The following is a 24,592-nucleotide window of genomic DNA, read 5'->3' as shown; positions in this document are numbered from 1 at the left end:
GACCGTCTTGGAGGATGAGCCTTGAATTAGAACAACACGCCCCCCTCTGTTGTAACTTACTTAAAATGTAGGATTTCTCATGTATAGTTAGTCTCATCCAATAACATGTCGACTGGTGCAATATTTATAGACCTTACTAAGGCTTTTGATATGGTCGATCACCATTTGCTTCTGGACAAACTACATGCAATAGGCCTCTCCAAACACTCTCTTCTTTGGTTTTATTCTTATCTCCACTGTAGACGTCAGCGTGTCTCTCTTCATGGTTCTGTATCACAGTCCTTAATAATGGAAAAAGGCGTTCCTCAAGGCTCCTCTTTAGGGCCTCTCCTATTTTCACTGTTTATCAATGATCTTCCTCTAATCTGTTCAGACTGTCACATTCATCTCTATGCAGATGACACAGTGAGATACACATCTAATGTGTCTCTTTCTAAACTGAACAAGAAAAAGTCATATAGCATGCTGTTCCCCACCAGATCAGCTACATCAAATCAAGATAACACTCTTTCACTCAAATTCTCAGATAATACTCCACTGGTACTAGTTAATGAAATTAAATACTTGGGCCTTTGGCTTGACTCAAAACTCTCCTTTAGGTGTCACATTAATTCTGTTGTAAAAAAGATCAACTGTAATTTACACATTTTGTATCGCTCTATTAATTGTTTTACTCAACCGATTAGGTTAAGGATTGTGTCTCAACTAATATTTCCTATCTTAGACTATGCGGATGTTGTCTACCAAAACACATCAGAATCACACCAGAAATCATTAAATGTTGCGTTCAATAATATATTATGCAGATTTGTGCTAAGATGCCCTTTTACTACTCATCACTGTGTAATGTATGACTCACTGAACTTATCACCAAAAGCCAGAAGACAGTACCACTGGTATCAGATTATTTTAAATGTGTGTACACTGATTATCCTTCTTACCTTAAGGATTATTTAATTCCATATAGACCCAGCTATAGACTGAGACACACTGAATATCCCTCCTTCACTGTGCCAAACATCTCCAAAGAGAGTGGTATATGTACCTTTACATTTAAAGCCCCCTCAGACTGGAACTGCCTACCTGGGTCTCTAAGATCTGCCACTTCTTTGCATTCCTTTAAAACATCGGTCTTTACTCACTTGCAAGTAAACTGTTTCTTTGTTTTTTATACTATCATGTGGGATACTTTTTGTCCTTCCTTTTTAACTCATGTGTTTTTGTGTTTATATGTGACTATGGGTGTAGGTGTGCGTATATAGGACTATTTCATGTGTGTATATGTATTTACTGGTATATACATATGGGTATGGGCTACATGTTGTCAGGCCTCTTAATACTGTATTATGTTTAATACATGGTCTGGTTTTCACTAAGGACCCGGGGTGGTTGTGGCGGGCGAGGCGGGATGAGGGAGAGCTTTAGAGGGTGTGAATATACATGTGCTGTATTGTATTTGTCTTATGTCCCGAGGACCCCCTCGAAAACGAGATGTTTTATCTCAAGGGGTTACCCTCCTAACAATAAATTTCAAATATATGGGTGAATCCTCCTGGTGAAGCTTGTCTCTCCCTTGATGCACATCATTGAAAAGAATAAAGCCTGTTTCCTGATTGAACATCATCCTAACTGAGTTTCCAGATAACTGTGGTACTAGGAAAATGACCATCAGTAGGAACTCATTTCTTTACATTGTAATAAGATTTCAACTGGGCCACATAAATAAAAGGAGTATATGATATGGCCAGTGTCAGTTTTACTCCTATACAGGATTGGATGTAACATAACCAGGAAGAAAACAAGGCGGCAAAACAGAGGGAAACCAAATAATGTTGTTTTGAAAAACTGCAAAATGTATACATTTTCACATAAAAATGGGACAATTTATGTCCCGGGAGGGAGTATTCATTTTCCAGTGCAGTCACTAGGCCAGAGGTGTAGTAGTAGGTCTACATGAAAATAATTGAAATAGGTGCAAATCCATGGGTGTTGCCATTGTCACAAACCCTTTGTCTACATTTTTTGGAATGAGGCTTACCAGCAGCTTATTATTATTATTATTATTATTATTATCTCACCATGGCATGGCAAATTGGTCATTCCATGTGAAATCAGATAAGGTTGTTGCAGCACCATCTCAGATTTGGTTCAGAAGTTGTCTATATCCAGAATGGGTCCCAAAACCAAGACCTGTAAACATAAGCGGGGGGTGTGGTCGCTTGCGGCCCAATTTTGGCCAAATCTATCTTGCTGAATTGTTGTATAATTTAACAATGCTTATTTGTACTGATTGATGGGGGGGGGGGGGGTGCATGCATAAGAACGCAGGAGTCATTATCAGAATAATTGTGGGGTTTAGTAGGATATATGATAACTTAGTGTTAATAGTAAAACAGACTCATCAGTCCTCACATAGCCCTTGCTGCCAACATTGCTTAGCCTTAGTTGTGCCCTAGCTTGGTATAGTGCAGTATGGAAAAGTCAATACGACCCATGAGAGAACAAAAACAAACAAATAGCTTAAACAGACAAAAGTGCTGTGCCCTTTTGGATGTGTTAATAGAGCTGTTGTTGCACTTACAGCGGGGAAAATAAGTATTGAACACGTCAACATTTTTTTCAGTAAGTATACTTCCAATGAGGCTATTTGCATGAAATTTTCACCAGACATTAGTATTAACTCAGATAATCCACCCATATAAAAAAATCCAAACATTAAAGTCCATAGGTAGAGTTATGTGCAATAAAGTGGAATGACACAGGAAAAAAGTATTGAACACGCCTGCTGAAATTTCTTAAATACTTTGTGGAAAAGCCTTTATTCGTAATGACAGCTTCAAGGTATTTCCTGTATGATGAAACTAATCAGTCAGAGTATTCTGGTGTGAGTTTGGCCCATTCTTTTAAACAGATAGTCCTTTAATATTGAAGATTTCAGGGGTCCCTCTTGTAAATCCTGATCTTTAGTTAACTTCCAAAACTGTTCAATTGAATTGAAGTCAGGGCCTTGATTTCCTTTCTCTGAAACCAATTGAGAGTTTCCTTTGCTGAATGGTTAGGATCATTGTCCTGCTGGAAGGTCTAGCCATGTCTCATCCTCATCATCCTGGTGGATGTAAAGATTCTCCCAGAAAAAAATGACTCCATTCATCATTCCTTCAACTGTATGAAGTCTGCTAGTACCATGAGATGAAAAACAGCCCACACCATGATGCCACCACCTCCAAACCTCACTGTTGGTAGGGTATTTTTAGGGTGATGCACAGTGCCATTTCTCCTCCAAATATGGTGTGTAGTATGACATCCGAAAAGTTACATTTTTAACCAGAATACATTCTCTCAGTATTGCATAGGATTGTCCAAATGTTGTGTAGCAAACTTTCAACGAGGTTTGACATGTTTTTCTTCAGCAAAAGAGTTAAGGCGGGATGAGCGTGCGTAGAGGCCATGGTGGTGGAGTGCATTACCTATGATTTTCACTGTAAAAATTGTACCTGCTGCCTCCAAGTCTTTCTGGAGCTTTCTCTTGGATCTTCGGCTACACTTCTGACTATCCTTCTGACTTCCTGGTCAGAAATCTTGCAAGGAGATCCTGTGCATGGCCAGTTGATGATGCATTGATGTTCCTTCCACTTGCAGATAATGGCTCCAATACTGCTTGCTGGATGATTCAGAAGTTTTGAAGTGCATCTGTAACCAGTTCCATTGATATGTTTTGCAACAATAAGGTTGCAAAGGTCTTGGGAGGGCTCTTTGCTTTTGCCCATCATGAAATGTTTCTTGTGTGACACCTTGGTAACAAAAAACCTTTTTATAGCCCACCAGTATGTACTAACCCAGTTTATATCAATTTGCACAGATAGGAGGGATACTTTCTCTAAATACTTATAGATTCCAGTTTGTTCCTTGCCATTCCTTGCCTTTGTGTACTGCTTTTTCTTAGTGTGTTCAATACTTTTTCCCTGTGCCATTCCACTTTTTTACTCATAACTCTACTTTTAGACATTAATGTTTGGATTTTTATATATGTGTGGATTACCTAAGTTAATACTAATGTCTGGTGAAAATTTCATGCGAATAGCCTCACTGGAAGTATACTTACTGAAAAAAATGTTGACGTGTTCAATACTTATTTTCTCAGCTGTAGTTGTTAGCAATTGACCAGGTTACTTTTTCAATGAAATGCGTTTGTTAGTATAGGCTAGCCGTTTGTCAAAATAAGGAAATTAAATTGTGTGCCTATACATTTTCAACCTGTATGAATATGCTGAATCCTACACGTGAGAACTTAGTTTTTAAGACAATTGATTGGTCAGTGTGCGGTAGATTACACGATTTGAGCTATAACTTAGCACATAACCTCCTCCCAACCAGGTTTGGTTGACAGCATAAGATACCATGGTGATATAGCGACACTAAAACAGATCCACTTTCGTTTCACAGCATAGCCTGGCTTTGAGCGCAACATACCTCGCTAACCCACTAATCGAGATTCGTAGTACACCCCACTGGTAAGCAATGTTTTGAGCATGAACACAGCATTATTCATAGGCAGCCCAAACTTTGTAGTGTGGAAGACAAATATGTTCTCAGCAAGACTGAACCATTAAAAGTTTGTACGGCATTTTAATTGATTTTCAACAAGGATTTGGAAAAAAAGTGATTTTAGAGACGCCACTGTTTATTTACATGAAGCTTCCAAAGAAATCCAAAATCTTCAATTACCTGAGGGTAGTATAAACTTGTTTTTTTCCCTATATTACTACATACTATATTTTAATGTTACAACCGAAGGTTCACCCTGCGACCCACAAACGTGAATTCCGCGAATGCCAAAGTCAAACGCTAAAACCAAAAACCAAAAGCCAGCCTACCTAATTTACCAAGATAGCTCGTTAGTCTAGGGGGGTTTAACAATAGCTAGCTAAATTGAGCCCTCAGTACAACTTGCCCTGCGTGTATGTGGTAACTTGAGTTGGGAGTCTATATCAGTGGTGTGGGTGAAGATGTTGATATGTAAAGACTAAAGACTGCAAGAGGAACCGACTTCCCAGGCGAGCGTGCGTCTTTCCCGAGAGCGGCCAGCTCTCTCTTGCGGTTGTTCGGTTTTGGGAGTTTAAGTTTTAATTAGTAAAGTCCGGGTGCCAGACGAAAACGTTGTATAAAGATAAACAAAATTCACACTAGTCCGAAGGGACGTCGGAGAAACAGGTAATCCTAGTCAGCGTTGGCGAGTAGCGTGCACACTTTCAAACTCCTGCGCGAGACTGGCGTTTTCGCGCTCCTCCAGGTATCCACCTGTAATCAATTTTTAAAACATTGCGCCTGCCACGCCCAGCAGTCAGCTGGTCCCAAGGCAGCCATTCATCAGTGTGTGTTATCCCTCAACCTGACCGTAACATTCCTTCCCCCCTCAGACAAAAAAAAAAAAAAAAAAGTTTTTAAAGTTATAATCTCTTTTTTTATTTTTATTTTAACCATGGCACCGTCTAACAAAATTATCTAATGGACTTATACATATATATACACACACTATTCTTCCAATTTATCATATTAAAACTATCATGTCCAGTTCTGCAATCCCTGGCACAGTCATAATCTCTCCAGTATTTCTAGGCTCGTGACAGGGTGTCTGCAATGATGTTATCCTTGCCAGCTATATGCTGAACAACTAGACTGTAGGGTTGAAGCACAAGACTCCACCGGAAGACTCGAGCATTGGAAGTCTTAAACTTTGCCACAAAGGTCAGGGAATTGTGGTCTGTAAGTACCAACAACTCCCCACCTGAGCTTGAGACATAAACCTCAAAGTGACGCAGCGCTAACACCAGTGCTAGTGCTTCCTTCTCAATCATAGAGTATGCTCGCTGATGAAATTTAGCTTCTTTGAGAAATATGCAACCGGTCTTTCAAAACCCTGATCATCTACTTGCAGTAAAACGGCACCGACTCCCACCTCGCACGCATCTACTGCAAGTTTAAAGGAGGTGGCAAAGTCGGGCGCCCTTAACACTGGCTCACAAGACAGAATAGCCTTAACCCTGTCAAATGCCAACTGGCATGTGTCAGACCACCTGAACTTCACATCCTTGCGAAGCAAATTTGTTAATGGCTCAGTGACTGCAGCAAAATTCAGGACAAACCTTCTATAAAAGCCACACATCCCAAGCCCTCTCATAAGCTCTCTGCGAGTCCTTGGGACAGGAAGAGCCAAGATGGCCTGGATCTTGGCCTGTCTAGGAAGCACCAAACCCTGCCCCACCTGATGTCCCAAGTAGGTCACCTGACCCCTGCCGATCTCACACTTCGGCAAGTTCACTACTAACTGGGCCTGCTGCAACCTCACAAACAGCTCTCTCAGATGTTCCATGTGCTCAACCCATGACTCACTGAATGCCACCAGGTCATCGATATAAGTGACCACATTGGTCAGCCCTGCCGTGACCGTATTCATTGCCCTCTGGAAGGAAGCTGGCGCATTTTTCATCCCAATGGCAGTACTTGACACTGATAGAGGCCGAAAGGAGTGACAAAGGCTGACACCTGTTGGGGTGTTAGAGGCACTTGCCAGCTTCAAGAGATCTAATTTGGACACGTACTGGGCCCTACCAATACTGTCAATACAGTCTTCTAGACGCGGGATAGGAAACACATCTGCCTTTGTGACCTGATTAACCTTCTGGTAATCAATGCAGAACGGTGTTGTACCATCTGCCTTCGGGACCAGTACCACAGGTGAACTCCACTCGCTATGACTAGGCTGGACCACTCCAATCCTAGTCATATATTCAAGTTCTACCTGTACCCGCTTGAGTTTGGCTGGACCCAACCTATAAGGGTGTTGCTTTATAGGCAGGGCCTCACCAGTGTCTACATCGTGCACTGCCAGATTTGTGCGACCAGGCACGTCACGAAACAAGTCAGGATAGTCCCCAACCAAACTCTCAGGTCAGATTGCTGACTCTCACTCAAGTGACGGAGATGTTGATCAAATGTTTGCAAAGCCTCGGAATTGCTAAGGTGCGCTGACATGTTCAACAGCCTCAGTGCCATCTTCGGTGTAAACAGACTCGTCTTTAGTAAACACACAAGCTATGGGAACGGAATCTCCTCGACCCACATAGGCCTTCAGTAAGTTGACATGACACACCTGTGACTTGGTTCTCCGGTCCGGAGTGCTAACGACATAATTTCCCCTCATGGGCAGAAGCATCAGTGCTCTGTCCCCAGCCTTAAAAATTAGCTCGACAGCCCTTTTGTCGTAATGCATCTTCATGCGATCTTGAGCTCCCTTAAGATGCTCCTGAGCTACCTGACAAGCGGTCAATAGCCGGTGTCGGAACATAGCTACGTACTGCAAAACAGTCCCCTCACTAGACTGCTTCACTAGCCGCTCTTTGATCATTTTCAATGGACCTCTGACCTCATGACCGAAGACCAATTCAAAGGGAGTAAACCCGGTAGACTCATTCACCGCATCTCGGAGTGCAAACAACAGGAAAGGGAGAGCTACATCCCAATCCCCAGGGTGTTGAACAGAGTACGTCTTAATTGCAGTCTTCAGAGTTTGATGGTACCGCTCAATCGCCACCTGAGACTGAGGATGGTAAGCTGACGAAGTAATCTGCTCAATCCCTAGGTCACACATCACCTCCTGAAACACACTGGACACGAAATTAGTGCCCCGGTCAGACTGAATTCGCCTTGGGAGGCCAAAACGAGAGAAGAAACCAATTAAAGAGTCAAGAATGGCCTTTGCCTTAATATCTCTCAGAGGCAAAGCCTCGGGAAAGCGAGTAGTAACATCCATGATGGTTAACAAATACTGGTTACCTTTTTTTGTCTTTGGTAATGGCCCAACAGTCAATAAGGACAGGTGAGAAAGGTTCATCAACAACTGGAAGAGGACACAAAGGTGCACGGGGAATTTTCTGATTGGGTTTCCCCACCATTTGACACGAATGACAAGACCTGCACACAGCCACCACATCCTGATGTAACCGAGGCCAGAAAAAATGTCGGAGGATTTTTGCCTGGGTTTTCCAAATGCCCAAATGGCCAGCCAAAGGCGTTTCATGGGCCAAACGCAAAACCTCAGGACGAAAACTCCTGGGCAGCACCACCTGCTCTACCGCACTCCAGACCTCATTGGCTGGTCGATCAGAAGGCCTCCACTTTCGCATCAACACATCGTCCCGTATATATAAACCCCTCAGCCATATCTCTGCTTTCTTAGGAGCTAACAGCACTCTCTCTTATTGATGCTAACACAGGGTACTCCTTCTGACCAGCAATAAGCGCTTCCCAGCTATACTGCTGAGCATCAGGCAGACCATCCAATGCCGCAAGGAATGTATCAGACAAAGCTACTGGCTCTAATTCTGCATGTGTTTTACTCAGTGTTTTCTTCACCTTAGAGCGGGTAACAACACAAGCTGGGAAAACCTCAGGACACTCTCTTTCCAGGGCTAAAGTCTCTGACGACTCACAAGGCTCCAAACTTACTACAGGAGTCAGACACACTTGGCTGCCAGCCAAGTCATTACCTAAGAGCAAACCAACACCATCTATGGGTAGGCACTGTACTACACCCACGGTAACATAGCCAGTGACTAGATTAGATTTCAAAAACACTCTGTGTAAAGGGACAGCACCATACTCACCTCCCAGACCTTTAAGCAGGACAGAGGCTTTCAGGGAAGTTTTATCTGTCCAAGACATTAGCCCAGCTAACAAAAGGGACTGAGCTGCCCCTGTGTCACATAACACACTCACTGGTACCTCAGGTTCTCCTTCCGAGGGCGCAACTGAACCCTGAGAGACAAAGCCTGTATAGACCTCAGATGTTACTCCTATGGGTGTATTCACTGGGGATGGCGGTTCATCAGACATGATTTTTTTTCGTTCTCAGCCATCACACAAGCTACAGGCCGTTGAACATCATCATAACGGCCCCTCTTTTCCAGCAACGAGACTTCATGTGACCAGGTTTCTTACAGTAGTGACAAATGATCTCACCTGACTGGGTGGATTGACGAAAAGGCTTGGAACTAGGGACTGGCCTACTACTAGCACCAGCTCTGATCTGACTCGGCTGATCCACCTCCTTCTTACTCTCGAATCCCTGTTTCCTCACCATTCCTGAAGATCTACCTTTCCAAGGATCTTGGTGAACCAAGACATAATTGTCAACCATTTCAGCAGCCTTTCTCTGCTCAGTCACTTGCTGTTCATTCAAATGCACCTCTATATGACAAGGCACACTCGATTTAAACTGCTCTAAAAGAAGCAATTGTCTCAGGTCCTGAAACGTGTGAACCTCACAAGCCCGCAGCCACTTGTCGAACGCCAGCTCCTGCTGTCTAGCGAAATCGACATATGTCTGCTCAGACTTTAACTTTAAGGTACGGAATTCCAGCCGATAAGCTTCAGGAACCCGTTCATAAGCCCTGAGTACAGCTTTTTTAACCACCCCATATTCACCACTATCTGCAAACCCGAGAGCAATGTACGCTTCCTGCGCCTTACCTGTGAATTCTCTTCTAACCAACGTCACCCATTCCGCATGAGGCCAAGACCTCAGTTGCAATGCGCTCAAATGTCTCGAAAAAAATCTCTGGAGATTCTGCACAAAACCGTGGCATGATCTTCAAACACCTACCGATATCAAAGCGGCCCTCATGATCCAGCTGACGCTGATTATCTTGGCTTTCTCTCTTTGTCTGTTCTAGCTTTGTGCTAGCTACCTGCAATTCAAGTTGTAAATCACGCTCTCTTTTTTTCTTTTCTTCTTTCTTCTTCATACAGTCTTTCTCTCTGCGTATTTCTCTTGCGCGCTCATCTGTTAGTCCAAGCTGCAAAGCTAATTTATCCACAAGCCTGATTTTCTTCATGTCCTCTGTATGCTCAATCTCCATGAAATCAAACAGCTGCACTACACTGTAAAAAATTATTTTGAGGTGTTGTAAATGTGATGTAGTTATATGTGTATATTATACATACAATGACTACATTCTGTCGTTTGCACTATAATATTAGATAAACTACACTCAATTACCTAATTTTCTTATGTAATGTAATGTACTTGGGACGACACATGTTATTTATTAGTAAACTCCATGCAAGATATATGTAGAATGTGAAAAGTGTCCGGTAAGATATATCCTATTTTTTTAAAGGAGAATTCCGGTGTGATTTTGACCTAAAGTGTTTTGAAACATGATACCGAGTGTGAACGTATGTCTCATAGCCCATCTCGGCTTGTCCCCTGCACTCCGAAATCTGGCGCTAGTTAGCCGATGCTACCAACCATCTTTGCAGCCATCTTGAATTTAGTCACGATAAGTCGAGCGACGAGTAAGAATGAACAGGAATCCATGCATTTCCACGGAATTATTTTTGGAATCTGATCCCTTATCATACCTGTTCATTCTTACTCGTCGCTCGACTTATCGTGACTAAATTCAAGATGGCTGCAAACGCTAAACTTCGAGAAGATACTGTCTGTATAAATCGTCTTGTAAGTAAACTACCAGTGCTTTTTCAAAGTTCTCAATGTCTCGTTTTAAATGTCAGGGCCCTCGGAAGTCTACCAATGAAGTGTGGAGATACATTGAGCCTCGTAAATGGTGTAAAACAGTGATTTATTTGCATGGCTATGCCGATGCCGAGGCACCACCATTGACCGCCTTGTTGGTAGCATCGGCTAACTAGCGCCAGATTTCGGAGTGCAGGGGACAAGCCGAGATGGGCTATGAGACATACGTTCACACTCGGTATCATGTTTCAAAACACTTTAGGTCAAAATCACACTGGAAATTCTCCTTTAAGTATTCAATAGACATGCGCATTTGACATGAATACACCTGAATCATCCGGCGGTGACGACGTTCTCTCTTTTCTACGCATCTTCACTATGAGGTAAGGTCTTCAACGTGGTATTGCACATTTAATCTCCTACTCATGAAGCTCCAATGTATCATCGCAACTTGCAGAGCAGTAAGTTAGCGTTATGGTCATCATTTGTGTGTCACCGAGGTGTTGATTACTTTTTATACAGTCAATGGTTGAGATTTTGTGGATTGTACTATATTAAACTATCAACCTCTGTAGCACCAGAACCACCGTTATGAACACAAAAAGAGAATTACAGTCCCGCTGTTAATCTTCTAGAATCTACCTGGAAGGTAACGCTAGCTAAATTAACATCGCAGCCATACGTTACATCGTTTTCAGTCGTGGGGGTTGCTAGAGGTTATAACGTTTGAATCTAGCTAATGTGCTAACTTAGTTAGCTGACGCGTAGGCTAAGCTTTGCAAATCCCCGCCCTTTATATTATTATTTTTTGACTATTTTAGGTCCTTTGACGGTGTTATGCTGGTGTTATTGCAACATCTAATTTTAGCAATCATTTAAAATCTACATACTTCGCTTAGCAAGCAGCTGGCGCTAGGCTAACTGTAACGTTGCTGTGAAGAGATGTGGGACGTGTTGCTTGCGGTAACGTTAGGCTCTTGTCTCACAACGCAATGAATAGTGACTCAGTGTTTCCAAATAACTTACAGTGGGTCGTTGTTTGTGTCTTTTTATTACCTTTTACAACACCTAAGCAAGACAAGGACAACACTTTATATTTTAACATGGCAGTGCAGGTGTGTCCGTGGATTTGAGTGTGCCTCAATGGACAATAGAAAGGCAGGGCTGGGAAATGCTCACGAAGCATATAGACCGAATACAGCTTCCTTAAAATGTAACTTTGAATATCTGCAGTGATCTGCGGTCTGTTAGTTATGTTTTGCCTGTCCGTTATGTAGGCTAACCTCTACGTTGTATTTTTTCTGTTCGCAGCATTGTAAACGACATGACGTACGATGACAAGATTGACAACCTAAGGTATGACTTCTAACTGATTATCCAATATCCGTTGCACATAAATACCCTTCAGTCAGTAACCATTCGTGATAAAACTGTCCAACACATATATTTTCAATGAACCAAATACTGATATTTTTACAGACACACATTCAGGGTTGGAGGTGACATGGAACACATTTGTGAACAATAACGCCTAAACTGGCAATCTCTGATTAGAAAATGAATTGGCATTGCAAAGCATGTGATTTTGCAACAGAAAGAAGAGCAGAATTGTTGAAGCATTATAGACTAAAACATGGACACTGTGGTCGAAACCAATCAATACCATGTCTACATTCTAATTGTCCTTGCTCTTTCAAGACCTGGAGTTCATTACGTAGCCATTTGTCTCGATATCATACGGAATCTACAGCATTGAATCAGTTGAGATCATTTACTTGTCTTGTGTGCCGATCATGTGGTTTCCAAACAGAGAGGCAATATTTTGAGCACATTGGAAGACATCTTAAAAAAATTGAAACTGTCAGTTGTGTATTTCAAGATTGTGATCACACCACAAACATATACAGAACATTTTTCTCTCACAAAAGTAAGAAACATACTCCTCATACACGTGGAGATTTCAAGGGGTCAGTTTTTCAGGATAATCAAATGCAGTTATCTGGTGAAGATGAGGAAAATGAAAGCAACTTTGATTCTGTCTTTGTGGAAGAAGAGTATGTAAGAAAGGCAATTAGTGACAGATTTGGATGTCTCTTGCTTAAATTGGAAAGCATTTTCAATGTCTCCAACACATGTTTGAATGACATCATAGAAGAGCTTTATTTCATTACTCTGCTTCAGGCCCAGTTATTAAATAGATTTTACTAACCACTTTGCAAAAGCATGGATGCACTATTGATGATTCTGTGGTTTCAGAACTGGTGACAAATATTTGCCAGCAAAACCCTGTGAGTTCAGCTTTGGCCGCAGATGGGTAGAAGGAACACTTTTCTATCATAGAACCTGTTGAATACATTCTTGATGATCAGGAGCACAAAACCTTTCAGTATGTGCCAGTTTTGCCTGTGCTTTCTCTACTTTTGGACAAAAAAGACATCCAAGATAAGCTCTTCCATAGAGGCAGGACACATTCTGAAGCCGGTTATAGGTCATTTCATGATGGGTCACACTTCAAAGACAATCAGTTCTTATCTACAGATGATACAAAATTGTCACTGATACTTTACGTTGATGATTTTGAAGTTTGTAATCCACTAGGAACGTCACGCAAAAAGCACAAGATCACAGCTGTGTATTGGGTATTGGGAGATATCCCTGCTACTTTGAGATCTACACTCTCCTCTATTTTTCTTGCTGTCCTTTGCAAGGCAGATGATGTGAAACGGTATGGATACTCTAAAGTGCTAGAACCTTTGCTCAAAGATTTGAAGATTTTGGAAGACGAAGGGGTTTTTGTTCCATGTTTGGGTAAAACCCTCAAAGGCACTGCATTCTGTGTGTTGCTGACAATCTTGGAGCTCATTCAATTGGGGGGTTCGTCGAAAGCTTTTCTGCATCACATTATTGCCGCTTTTGTACAGCAGAAAGTTCTCAGGTTCAAAGTCATCAAGTTATTACAGGAATATTCCCTCTTAGAACAAAGCATGACCACAGTCTGCATGTTGAAAAGGCTTTGAACGACTCCACACAAGTCCATTGTTTTGGGGTAAAATCGCAGTGTGCCATCTCTGACAGACTTAGTTTTTTTCATGCGATTTCTGGTTACCCTCCAGATGTTATGCATGACTTGCTTGAGGGAATAGTACCACTGGAACTTGCTCTGTGTCTGAATAGTCTTATCAAGAAGAAGTTTTTCTCTCTTGAGGAGTTAAATCATTCTATCAGACACTTTCCCTACAAATGGTCTGACAAAACGAACTGCCCTCAAGCTGTTCCACTGGACTTAACCTCACGAAAAAGCATAGGAGGCAACGCACATGAGAACTGGTGTTTGTTGCGGATGTTGCCCTTCATGGTTGGCAGAAAAGTACCAGAAGATGACCTTGTGTGGCAGGTTATAATGACTCTTAAAGACATTGTTGAGCTTGTGATGGCTCCAATTCATACACACTACACAATTGGTTGCCTTGACAGTAAGATTGGTGAGCACCGGCACAGATTTAAGGAAGTGTTCCCAGAAGAAAGAATTATTCCCAAGCACCATTTCATCGAGCACTATCCATGGCTCATAACCGCCTTTGGACCTGTAGTGGCTTTGTGGACCATGAGGTTTGAAGGGAAACACAGCTTTTTCAAGAAGATTGTGCGCCAGACTGGTTCCTTCCGAAATATCTTAATGACGATGGCTAAGAAACATCAGTCCATGATTGCATACAATTTCCACGACTCAAATTTTCTGAAGCCAACGCTGTCGGTTTCCAAAATTTCCAGAGTTGATGTTGAAGTTCTGAGAGAGGAGATTAAAGAGTCCATTGCAAGGAAGTTTCCCACTGAATTGTCTGTGAACATGGCAAATAAAGTGTCAATTCTGGGCACTGACTATGCTGTTGGGATGCTGTTACCTTTTGGACAAACTGGAGGATTGCCTGATTTTGTTGAAATAATTCAGATTATCATTGTGCACGAAGCCCCATTTTTTGTAATGAAGGTATTAAGTGCTTGGTATGATGAACATTTCCGGGCTTTTGAAGTAGAATACACAAGAAGGATAGAAGTCCTTGAACAACCACAGCTGGCTGATGTGTATCCCTTGGCAGCATACAAAGTTGCAGGCAGACAAATGGTGTCTTTAAAACACTTTATTAGCACATCAGAATAGGTAATTGCACACAAATAATTTTATATGACAGAATTACCCTTAAATGTTGAATTAAAATAATATCTAAATGTTTCTGAAAGGGCACATTTGAGCTTGTTGACTGGCCTACTACAGTGCTGTGAAAAAGTATTTTCTTGACTAAGAAGAGGAATATAAAATCATCTTTTGGAAATTGATCTTAATGCCTTAATTAAAAAAAATTAGTAAAAATCCAACCTTTAAGGACACCAATTTTCTTTGTGAATTAAGAATGTATCGTAAATAAATAAATAAATGTTCTTCCTTAAAAAATACAGAGGGCATAAGTATTTGATGTTAAAGAATTGAACTTTGAAAAGAATGTTTAAGAATTACTCTTTTTAGTAAACTTTAGCAAGGGGGCAAATACTTTTTCACAGCACTGTATATTGTTGTAGTCAGGAGTAACCCTGAGTTGTCGGAGTTAATTGCTGATACAACCTTTAAACTCCAACTCTATTTCAATCATTGACTAACACATTTTTCTTTCTTTTTTTCCCCCCATCACAGCTGAGTGTATCCAATGCAGCAGGAATGTCTCTGCCAGCCCAGTTACGAGTGGTGATTAAAGATTGTGATGTGAGGAAGCTTACCCTTCCCTCTGGCATTCCTCAAACATTAGAAGCACTTCGTTCAATAATCCTGGAGACATTCCAACTTGATGGGGATTTTTCTCTAATGTATGAAGATAAAGATTTTGGCAATGAATATTTCACTCTGACCTCAACAGCAGATATAAATGACAAGAGCACAATCAAAATCGTCCAAGTAGAGTCCACAGTCACCCTTACCTTCAGCCCTATAGCTGAATCTGACTTGGTGATGAGCTCTACTCCAAGATCATCACATCAAAATTCAGAGGCACAATGCAGTGCAGATGATAGCTTGGCCAGTAGCTCAAGAGACACAGTGATCCTTCCGGATTCTTGCTGATTGGATCCTTGGCCTCTACACTTTGAGATACCCAAGTTTTCACGTGATGTGGAGTTGATTCTGCAAGAGGCAAACAAACAGTACCATATGAATGGTACATCATTCGATGACACAAGGGTGAAGGCAGCTATTAGGCAGACTTTATCTGATTCAATCTTCCAATATACAGCTTATCCCACGGATCACCACATACTACAAGTTGTTGAAGCGCTTGTGGGGAAGTTTCCATGTCTCAAGGAGCCTGGGTCCTTCTCAGGGATGTATGGCTGGCAGCAAAGTTTAAAAACGAGGATGAGCAACTTCCGACGCATGCTGAAAAGCCGAAACATATCCTGCCCTGAAATTGAGGTGAATTTTTAAAAAAGGAAGGATTCGAGCAACCAGGCCCCGGCAAAAAACATAAAAAGACCAAAAAGGGCAGAAGTTAACTATCTTCCTCCCTTTCCTGTGGGAGAAACAAAGGAGGGTTTGGAGAAAGAGAGACTTGATTTGCTTTATGAGGTAAAGAAGAAACACAACGAAAGAACAATCACAGCCAAAATGGCCAAAACATTTGCAATTCGAAGACTTGAAGTGGTGCATGATGGTCCCTCTGTCCAAGAGTTCCATCCATAGAGCGATGGCCTGGCTTATTCCGAGAGGATCAAGTAAGAAAGCTCAATCTATTTATTATGTCTAGTATGAATGTCTTCTTTCCATTTCAGGTTATTTGTTTCTCTGTTTGCTGTTATCAATCCATGCACAAATTCTAAAAAGATTTATTTGGGAGCACTGTGCTTTTTCTCATTTTTAGGTGAAAGAGGAGTTCAGAAGAATCACAGCCATTCCACTTGAGGCGACATTCCTGGGCAAACTTGACCATTACACACCACAGCTTCTCAAAGTGATGAGAGCCAAGGGAGGAGTGGCTGGATCCAAGATTCGTCCTATATTGGATACTCTGTGCCAGGTACTTTTAGTCTCACATACAGTTCATTAATTTATGTTTTCATAATATAATGCTTACTCAGTTACCAGGTAAAAGTTTGGAGACACCTACTCGTACAGTATGTGTTTTTCTTTTTCAGAGTAATCTGACATTGTAGAATAAAAATGAAAACTTGACACTTTGAGCTGCATAGTTATTTAGTAAGCAAAAATTATTTACAAAGGAAAATTTTTTAATATAGGCTTTTCACAGTAGCCATCATTTGCTGTGATGGCACAGCAAATGATCTCAACCACTATTCTCAGTGGTTGAGAGAATGCCAAAATAGAGATAGATAAAGTATCTATCTATCTATCTATCTCTATTTTGGCATTCTCTCAACCACTGAGAATAGTTTTCTAATATTCTTGAAGGAGTTCCTATGCAGATAGATTGCACTTAGTTAATTAAGCGTTTCTTATGCACAATTATAAATGAAATTTGTTTTATTTAGGCTTTTGATTGAATTTACATTGTTGTTTATTATTGCTATTCCCCTTACACTAACTTTAAATTGTTTAGTGCTAAATTTAAAGGAACACGCCACCCAAAACCAGTAGTAATATATGTTCTTACCTTAACTTTCACGAGTTGAGTCATACCTCTCTCGCGCCGGTAGGTGCACGTTGCTATGCTAGCGGGCTCTGCCGTGGCCGTAGAGAGAGGAACATAGCAGTAATCAAACACCTCCATTTTTTCCCTACTTAAATACAGTTGCACGAGTAGTTTATAAAAATGTGTACGTCACACAACATGAAACGTGGCGATTTTCCAAGCGAAATTCCCAAACTGTATTCTGGGGATAGGCCTAGCCAATGTACGACTTCAGCCTTTTAATATATTTGCTGCATTAGATCAGTCTTTCTAGAACAGGCAAGGGCTTTCTAGCCTCACGTCAGCAGCGCTGCATCACCCATATAGCCTACATTAAAACAACCAACGGATGGTGGGCGGGGGCAGTTTTGAAAATTGGTCAACAAACTTTGGTGCTGATGGATGGCTGATGGATGATAAGTTTTGCTATGCAGTTATGGTTGAAATAATAGCCCATCAGCGCATCTCTAGTGTGTGTGCCTCTCTCTCGCTCAGAGGGGAGGGAGAGGCTGAGGGTCGATCCAGCATGGATTCTAAACTCTGTGGTGGATAGGATCTACAATTAGGTGTTAATAATATTACCACGCTAGGTCGAAGTACTCCCAAGTGCTATTGCGCCACACATTGTAGTTCTCCTGTTTATTCGCTTGGAAAATCGCCACGTTTCATGTTGTGTGACGTACACATTTTTATAAACTACTCGTGCAACTGTATTTAAGTAGGGAAAAAATGGAGGTGTTTGATTACTGCTATGTTCCTCTCTCTACGGCCACGGCAGAGCCCGCTAGCATAGCAACATGCTAACACATTCGCGCCGCGCAACAGAGCGTTTGAGTGCACCTACCGGCGCGGGAGAGGTATGACTCAACTCGTGAAAGTTAAGGTAAGAACATATATTACTACTGATTTTGGGTGGCGTGTTCCTTTAACTATTGTATTGTTTTTAATTGTATGTCTTTTTGGACAAATCCCATAACCATAACCATAACATGTTGAGCACCTGTTGAATGTTTTTTGCTCACTCATGTTAATGGACATTTAGCGTAAGTGGCCATCGTGTGAGTCTGGTTATGATGATGCTAATAGTGAATAATGAAGAAAAATCAGATTCATCAAACATACTTTGCTTTTGCTTCTTAAAAATCAGAAAACGTGTTACATTCTTCAAGCATTGAATTCTTCTAAATAGCCTCTGTTTACTTGTTTACTTTCATGACTTCAGACACTATTGACATCATCATAACCAGCTTTTTGAGATGGTCATCTACAATGCCTCTTAAGCCGCCAACAAGTGCTCAACATTTGTAGGAACTTCTTCAGGATTGTAAGAAAAGCATTCCCAGTGTCTAAATACACTATATTGCCAAAATGAATGGGTCACCTGCCTTGACTCACATATGAATTTAAGTGACATCCCATTCTTAATCCATAGGGTTTAATATGACGTCGGTCCACCCTTTGCAGCTGTAACAGCTTCAACTCTTCTGGGAAGGGTTTCCACAAGGTTTAGGAGTGTGTTTAAGGGGTTTTTTGACCATTCTTCCAGAAGCGTACTTGTCAGGTCGCACACTGATGTTGGATGGGGAGACTGGCTCTCAGTCTCCTCTCTCATTCATCCCAAAGGTGTTCTATTGGGTTGAGGTCAGGACCAGTCAAGTTCATCCACACTAAACTCTGTCATCCATGTCTTTATGGACCTTGCTTTGTGCACTGGTGTTCATGTTGGAACAGGAAGGGGCCATCCCAATATTGAGGGTCACCATGACTGTAGTGTAGAGACTCATGTCTGGTATAAATACTGATCAGTTTCCATCTGTGAAAGAGGAAAAGGGAGTTAGAGATAAATGGCTTATTCGTAAGCCATGCAACACTATTGATGCTTGATAGTGGGCCGAGAGATATTGTAAAACCGTCTTTACGATAAATGGGCCGCACAAACATGCCGCTCCGTGATTGGCCGGCCCACGAGGGGCCGCGGCCCTTCTGGCATCTGCCCAAATGCCAGACCGTCCAGTCCGTCACTGCCCAGCAGTCAGCTGGTCCCAAGGCAGCCATTCATCAGTGTGTGTTATCCCTCAACCTGACCGTAACATATAGCAATATTTGAGCTCTCCACATATAATGGAAGAATAGGATTGTTGTGTTTTTCATATAGGATTAAAATGGTATGTGGGGTAGCTAGTATGCACTTGCACATTTGACAGTAGCTCAAATGTGTGGGCATTTAGTGTACAAAGTGCTAATGTTGTACCATAGATAATTATATAGTCAAAAATTGAAAGATGAAAACTGATATACAATGCAACCAATGTAATGTAATGTTTGAATGAAATGTAAGTGTATGTTTGAATGAAACATGGTACATCATACAATAATAATAATAATAATAATAATAATAATAAACTTTATTTGTATAGCACCTTTCATACACAGAATGCAGTTCAAAGTGCTTTACATTTGGAGCATTTAACACAATAATAGAAAAAATAATACAGACAAAAAATAAATAAAACATCACAGAGTTAGAATTAATTTAGCACATAATGACTATAAACTGAGCTATAACTAGGGGTGTGTTCGAAACGGGTAAAGTTGCTGCCTTTTAAGATATCTAACTGGGGAGCAAGGCAGCAAGTGCGGTTCGAAACCGAAAAAACAAATTCTGCTGCCTTTTAAGATATCTTAGAATTCCCAAATAACGGTCATTTTTGGAGGCAGAATCGATGCACACTTCATGGTCCTTCCTACCCATAATCCCTTGCGGCAACGTCTGAAACAGCTGTGAAAGGTAAACAAACATGGCGGATGACATCGGTGCTGAATCTGTTTAAAATGTCATTTGTGTGACCTTATTTTGCTTAGATGAGAGATGATAAATAAACAATTTACTATCTGATTATGCCATTGTTGTAACCATTAATAGCGTCTGGTCTGATATATCTGCCGGCCGTAAAACTAATTTATACCGTTAGCCTGCTAGCTTACGTAAGCTAATTTAGTTTAACGTCAGGCCTTTGCTAACGTCATACCGTAGTGTTAACCAAAGATTCTAGAGTGCTACGCTCATTTTTAAAAGATGCATTTAATCCAAAGTCATGTCTAGTGAGACAGCTCTCCATGTAGGGAGGGAGGCAGTAGGCAGCTGTCTTCCGTTTCAAACAGACCCTAGATGTACCACCGCTCAGTCCTGTACATCCGTTCCGCGAAAATAAATCACACTAATCAATTTGTCTCCATCTTTTACTCCATCCCCCACTCTTGAAACTTTTGTGTATGCTTGTTTGGCATGCCTGTGTGTGTGTGTGCAGCTGCACAGAAAGTAGCCTACTGGCGCTGCAAAGATGAATAGATTGTAGAATAGCCAAAAAAGTTGTAGCATTGTTATAAAACCTTTAAAATCTCTAAACAATCACACGTAGGGCAGTTCATCACAGTTCATCCATTGCAACTGGATTTATGAAAGGTCACTTACACCTGTAGGCTACATTGTATTTGGGAAAAGCAGAAGGTATCAGCATAATGTTATATTTTTATTTATTTATTTATTTATTAATAAACAAAAACATCTCTGTCAGTTACATGCAGTTTTCAACAGCTATCAAAAAGAAAGGTCATTTTTGGATGGATGGATTTTTTGTGAATGTTTCTTCTTCTACATAAGATTTTAGTCATCTTTAGTTCATGTGATACTTTATTGTCAATGCACAAATTGTGCGTTGTCCAGTGGTGCAAATAACTGACATGTTTAAATGGGCCTTCATGAAATGCGTCGCTAGACTGTTCATACACATTTTAACGGGCCAAGTTGAAGAGCTGTTGTCCGTTATTGTTCGTGCAAATATAGGCTGATTCATGTGTCCTTGCATTGTGTAACTGAGGTCCATGGCTAGTCTGGCTTTCACCAGACCAAGCTCAATCTTTTAAGAAATCAAAAAATAAATCGCCGGCAGATCAGGCTGGGTTCACCCAGCCTAGTCCATGGTAGGCGCCCAATATTGTTTAATTTTCCGATTGAGATATTCACGCTCTGGCTATTCTAAATGCAAAAATGCATCAGGGAGTTATGACAAAACCGTGACTGTTAACAAACAAGATCCTTATAGAAAGCTGTTAGCTTCCCTAAGCTACAGGTATAAGGTAGGCCTATTTACAACATAAATTGTCAATAGGCTATGCTGGCGACACAAATAAAATCTCCTTTGGAAACCAATGGCTTACGCCTTACAGTATCAAGCGGACTGAAACTGCCACATCGTGGCGAAAAGTTGTAATAAAATTCACGCATCTCCGTGAATCACGGAAAGCACAAATGAAGTAGCCACTTCTAAATGGGACCCACTGCACAGTAGCTTAAGGTCTGTGGCTAAAGCAGCCATAATGAAAGCCATAATGAAGGTGTCATACTTCACACACACATGCTTTTTAATCTCACAGACTACAAGTACCAAGCTGGAATCAAAGCACATCGATTCCCCTCTTACACCCTGCACGCACTTAAAACAAATAAACAGGCGTCTCAGTCTCACGCATGTATAGCCATAGGCAAAACTGTATCGGACCGGTGTAACGTTGGTAAATCATCCATTGCACAGAATGATTTTTGTAGCACGTGCAACAAATAATATTACGATTATGTGTACAGCCCTGCCTTGGATACATCTCTCAAAGTGCGCTCTAAAATATTTGGTTTAGATGTAGATCATTACGGGTGTGTTAATTTTGAAAATAGAGTATTGAAGTAGCCTAGTGGGTGTTTGGGAATGAACGTTACAGTAGCTCAGATGCTTTTTGAGACTTTTTGTGGTCTTAAGGCGAGACACTACAGGTGAATAGGGTAAAATTTTTAAATAATAGACATCACCATGAAACTTCCTCAGTTGATTACTTACACAAGTATGAACAAAAAATGTATTACAAGTTTTTGAAATTCGAATGTTTAATTATGCAAATTAGGCATTCTCATTAAATATGCGCAAATTTGCATATATTTTCGGTAGATAGATCTGAACATATGATAAAATTATGGTACAAAATTATTCTTTCATTTTGTTTGCATACAAGATAAAAATAAAATTACAGAGGGATTTCAGGATATCTGCTTTCATTACCTAAGAAATCAGAATATACTGTCCATAGCCTTAAAAAATCGATTTCTGCCTTATATTTTTGATTAAAATGTCACATAAATCAGGCCAGGAATGATTTATTAACAAATCCCTCTGTAAATATCTTCAGAATACTGCTGTATAAGTGTATATCTGGAAAGTTTGGTGTACATAGGTGCTACATAGGTTGAGATGTTTCTACTGGAAAATGATAAAAACTCAATTTGAGAAAACAGCCTTGGAACACAGCCAAGAGATTCCGTTCTCAGCCTAGACTCGCCTTTGAACTTTCGCGATTGGTTGCGGTTACAAAGGAAGTGTCCATATTTGGATAGCACAACGTCATGCAGGAAAAACAGAGCTTTCCAATGGTACTACACATGTTATGTTTTGTATCACGGTCGCGGTAGAGCATGAAACGTTAGAAGACTTTTGGTGAATTTAGGAGAAATATACAGGCGCGAGTAGACAAAATGTAATGAAATAAACACCTTATGTGTAAATCGGGCTTTGTTGTTGTAGTAGTGTGAAAGAATACATGCTCAGGTAGCAAATTAGCCCAAAATCTCGAAATTGACCAGTGCATGAAAAAACAATGTTTTCACCTGCCGTGTCTCGCCTTAATACAACACTTTACAAAGCACTGACACCAAGGACTGTGACCAAATCAACAGCAGAAAAAAAACTATTTAGCAAGCAGAAATGTCCCAGCCCGGTGTTTGCATCATAGACAGGTTATCTTTCAGGTATATTTTCCATTAGAAAACCATCGCGTTAGGGAACGTTGTGGCTAACTTACCGTAAAACTCCAAATAATAGCCCGGGCTTTTATTTTCCCAAATTGCCAAACTGCACCGGCTAGTATTAGAGACAGGCGTCTATATGAGACAGGCCTTTAATTCCCTTTACACAAAAATATTATTGAATTAATTATTATTATTATATATTAGCGAATTAATTATTTCAAAACTGAATGTCTACCTATATGACTAGGCTATCTGACGACAATTATGGATCATCATTCATTTAGTGTTGAGATGTTGTTCATTGAGATACAGTATCCAAATAGCGGGGATAGACAGAACAGATGAAACACGTTTTAGTTAAACGTCATTTACAAAGAGATCGTATCACACTGAAAGCTCATATTTTGTCACTAGCAAATAGCATGTATCGGTCCTTTGTCAAATACCGTTGGATTATCAGCCCTGACCAAAACCGTTCAGGAATTATTTATGCAAAAGTGGAACGTGCGTAATGTTTCATTCTCCCTCCTTTTCGGCACAAATGAAACAGCATGAGAGAGCATGAACCATATTGTTTCTCCCGTTTTGTATTTGCCAAATTTGATAACAGTCTACATTTCAAATCATAGCCTACTTCCAGGCGCGCGGGAACATATTTTTGACCAGGGGTGCTGAATAGCAAAATAATCATGGATGTCCGACGATTTCTCCCCCAGCATATGATTCAAATTTAGACAGCTAAATATGCTATTTCAGCGCCGTGTATGAGTAGGTCTAAGAGTGAGAAGTTTTATAATGCCCTGGGCAGCCACATTCCACTACAACTATGCGCAGCACTTGCCACTCCGATTCATCAATAAAAACTGTGCGCGCACACACCAGTCCCATAGAAGCGCACTTGACTTTACATCATTAACCTATTTCAGTATATAGCCAGAGAATGTCCGTAGACGGGCTCTGATATAGCCTAGTCCAATGTAAATACCTTTTCTGACTTCTTTCTCTTTATCGCCATGGCATTTAGAATAAGGAATAATGTTCGCGAACCCTTGGTTTTGTTGTCAGCATAAAAACAAGCTTACCATCGGCCTATCCGCAAATTTTAAACACAAGGGATGAATTGAACGATGACGAAGTCGGACATATAGGCATAGTTCATATTGAAAAAAAGTTATAAAATCTAGCTTTTCCCTACTGCAGTCTTTTAATGCCATCTAATCATAACGTGCGCAGTCTGCTCTATAAGCCCAAATCAAGATTCGCGACGAGATGAGCTGTAACATTCTATTAAAGGTCTCATTCACTGAGAAACCGTTTAATACTTGTTACTTTCGAAATACTATAGCTCACTCCAAGTTGCATATGCATGCTGCACGTGAAAATGATCTTCTACCCCCATTGCCCGCATTAGCCAATGAAAGAAAATGCATGGAAAAACAAGCGAATCAGAAAGAGCCCTTCCCAATGACGCTGAAGGGAAACTGATTATTCATGGCCTCGCCCACCTTGGCTTGTGACCGCCTACAGGAAGAC

The 24,592-nt window shown here is 40.9% G+C and overlaps 2 long non-coding RNA genes across 2 annotated transcripts in view; one reads left to right on the top strand and one right to left on the bottom strand.

Annotated features, from left to right (window-relative positions):
• Positions 1–24,592, top strand: part of LOC143140279 (uncharacterized) — a 171,848-nt gene that overhangs the window by 5,741 nt on the left and 141,515 nt on the right. The window lies entirely within an intron of this gene.
• Positions 14,981–18,762, bottom strand: LOC143140278 (uncharacterized). The gene is made up of 3 exons (XR_012990613.1): positions 18,604–18,762; positions 15,506–15,707; positions 14,981–15,389 (listed from the first exon to the last, which is right to left on the bottom strand). It is a non-coding gene; the product is annotated as an uncharacterized LOC143140278 (long non-coding RNA).

The sequence above is a fragment of the Alosa pseudoharengus genome, unplaced genomic scaffold (genome assembly GCF_046254945.1).
Source record: "Alosa pseudoharengus isolate Yale_2024_CS ecotype anadromous, Long Island Sound unplaced genomic scaffold, YU_APseudo_1.1 YU_APseudo_1.1_scf_23, whole genome shotgun sequence".
Taxonomy (NCBI): domain Eukaryota; kingdom Metazoa; phylum Chordata; class Actinopteri; order Clupeiformes; family Clupeidae; genus Alosa; species Alosa pseudoharengus.
This window is presented reverse-complemented; position numbering and strand designations above follow the sequence as displayed.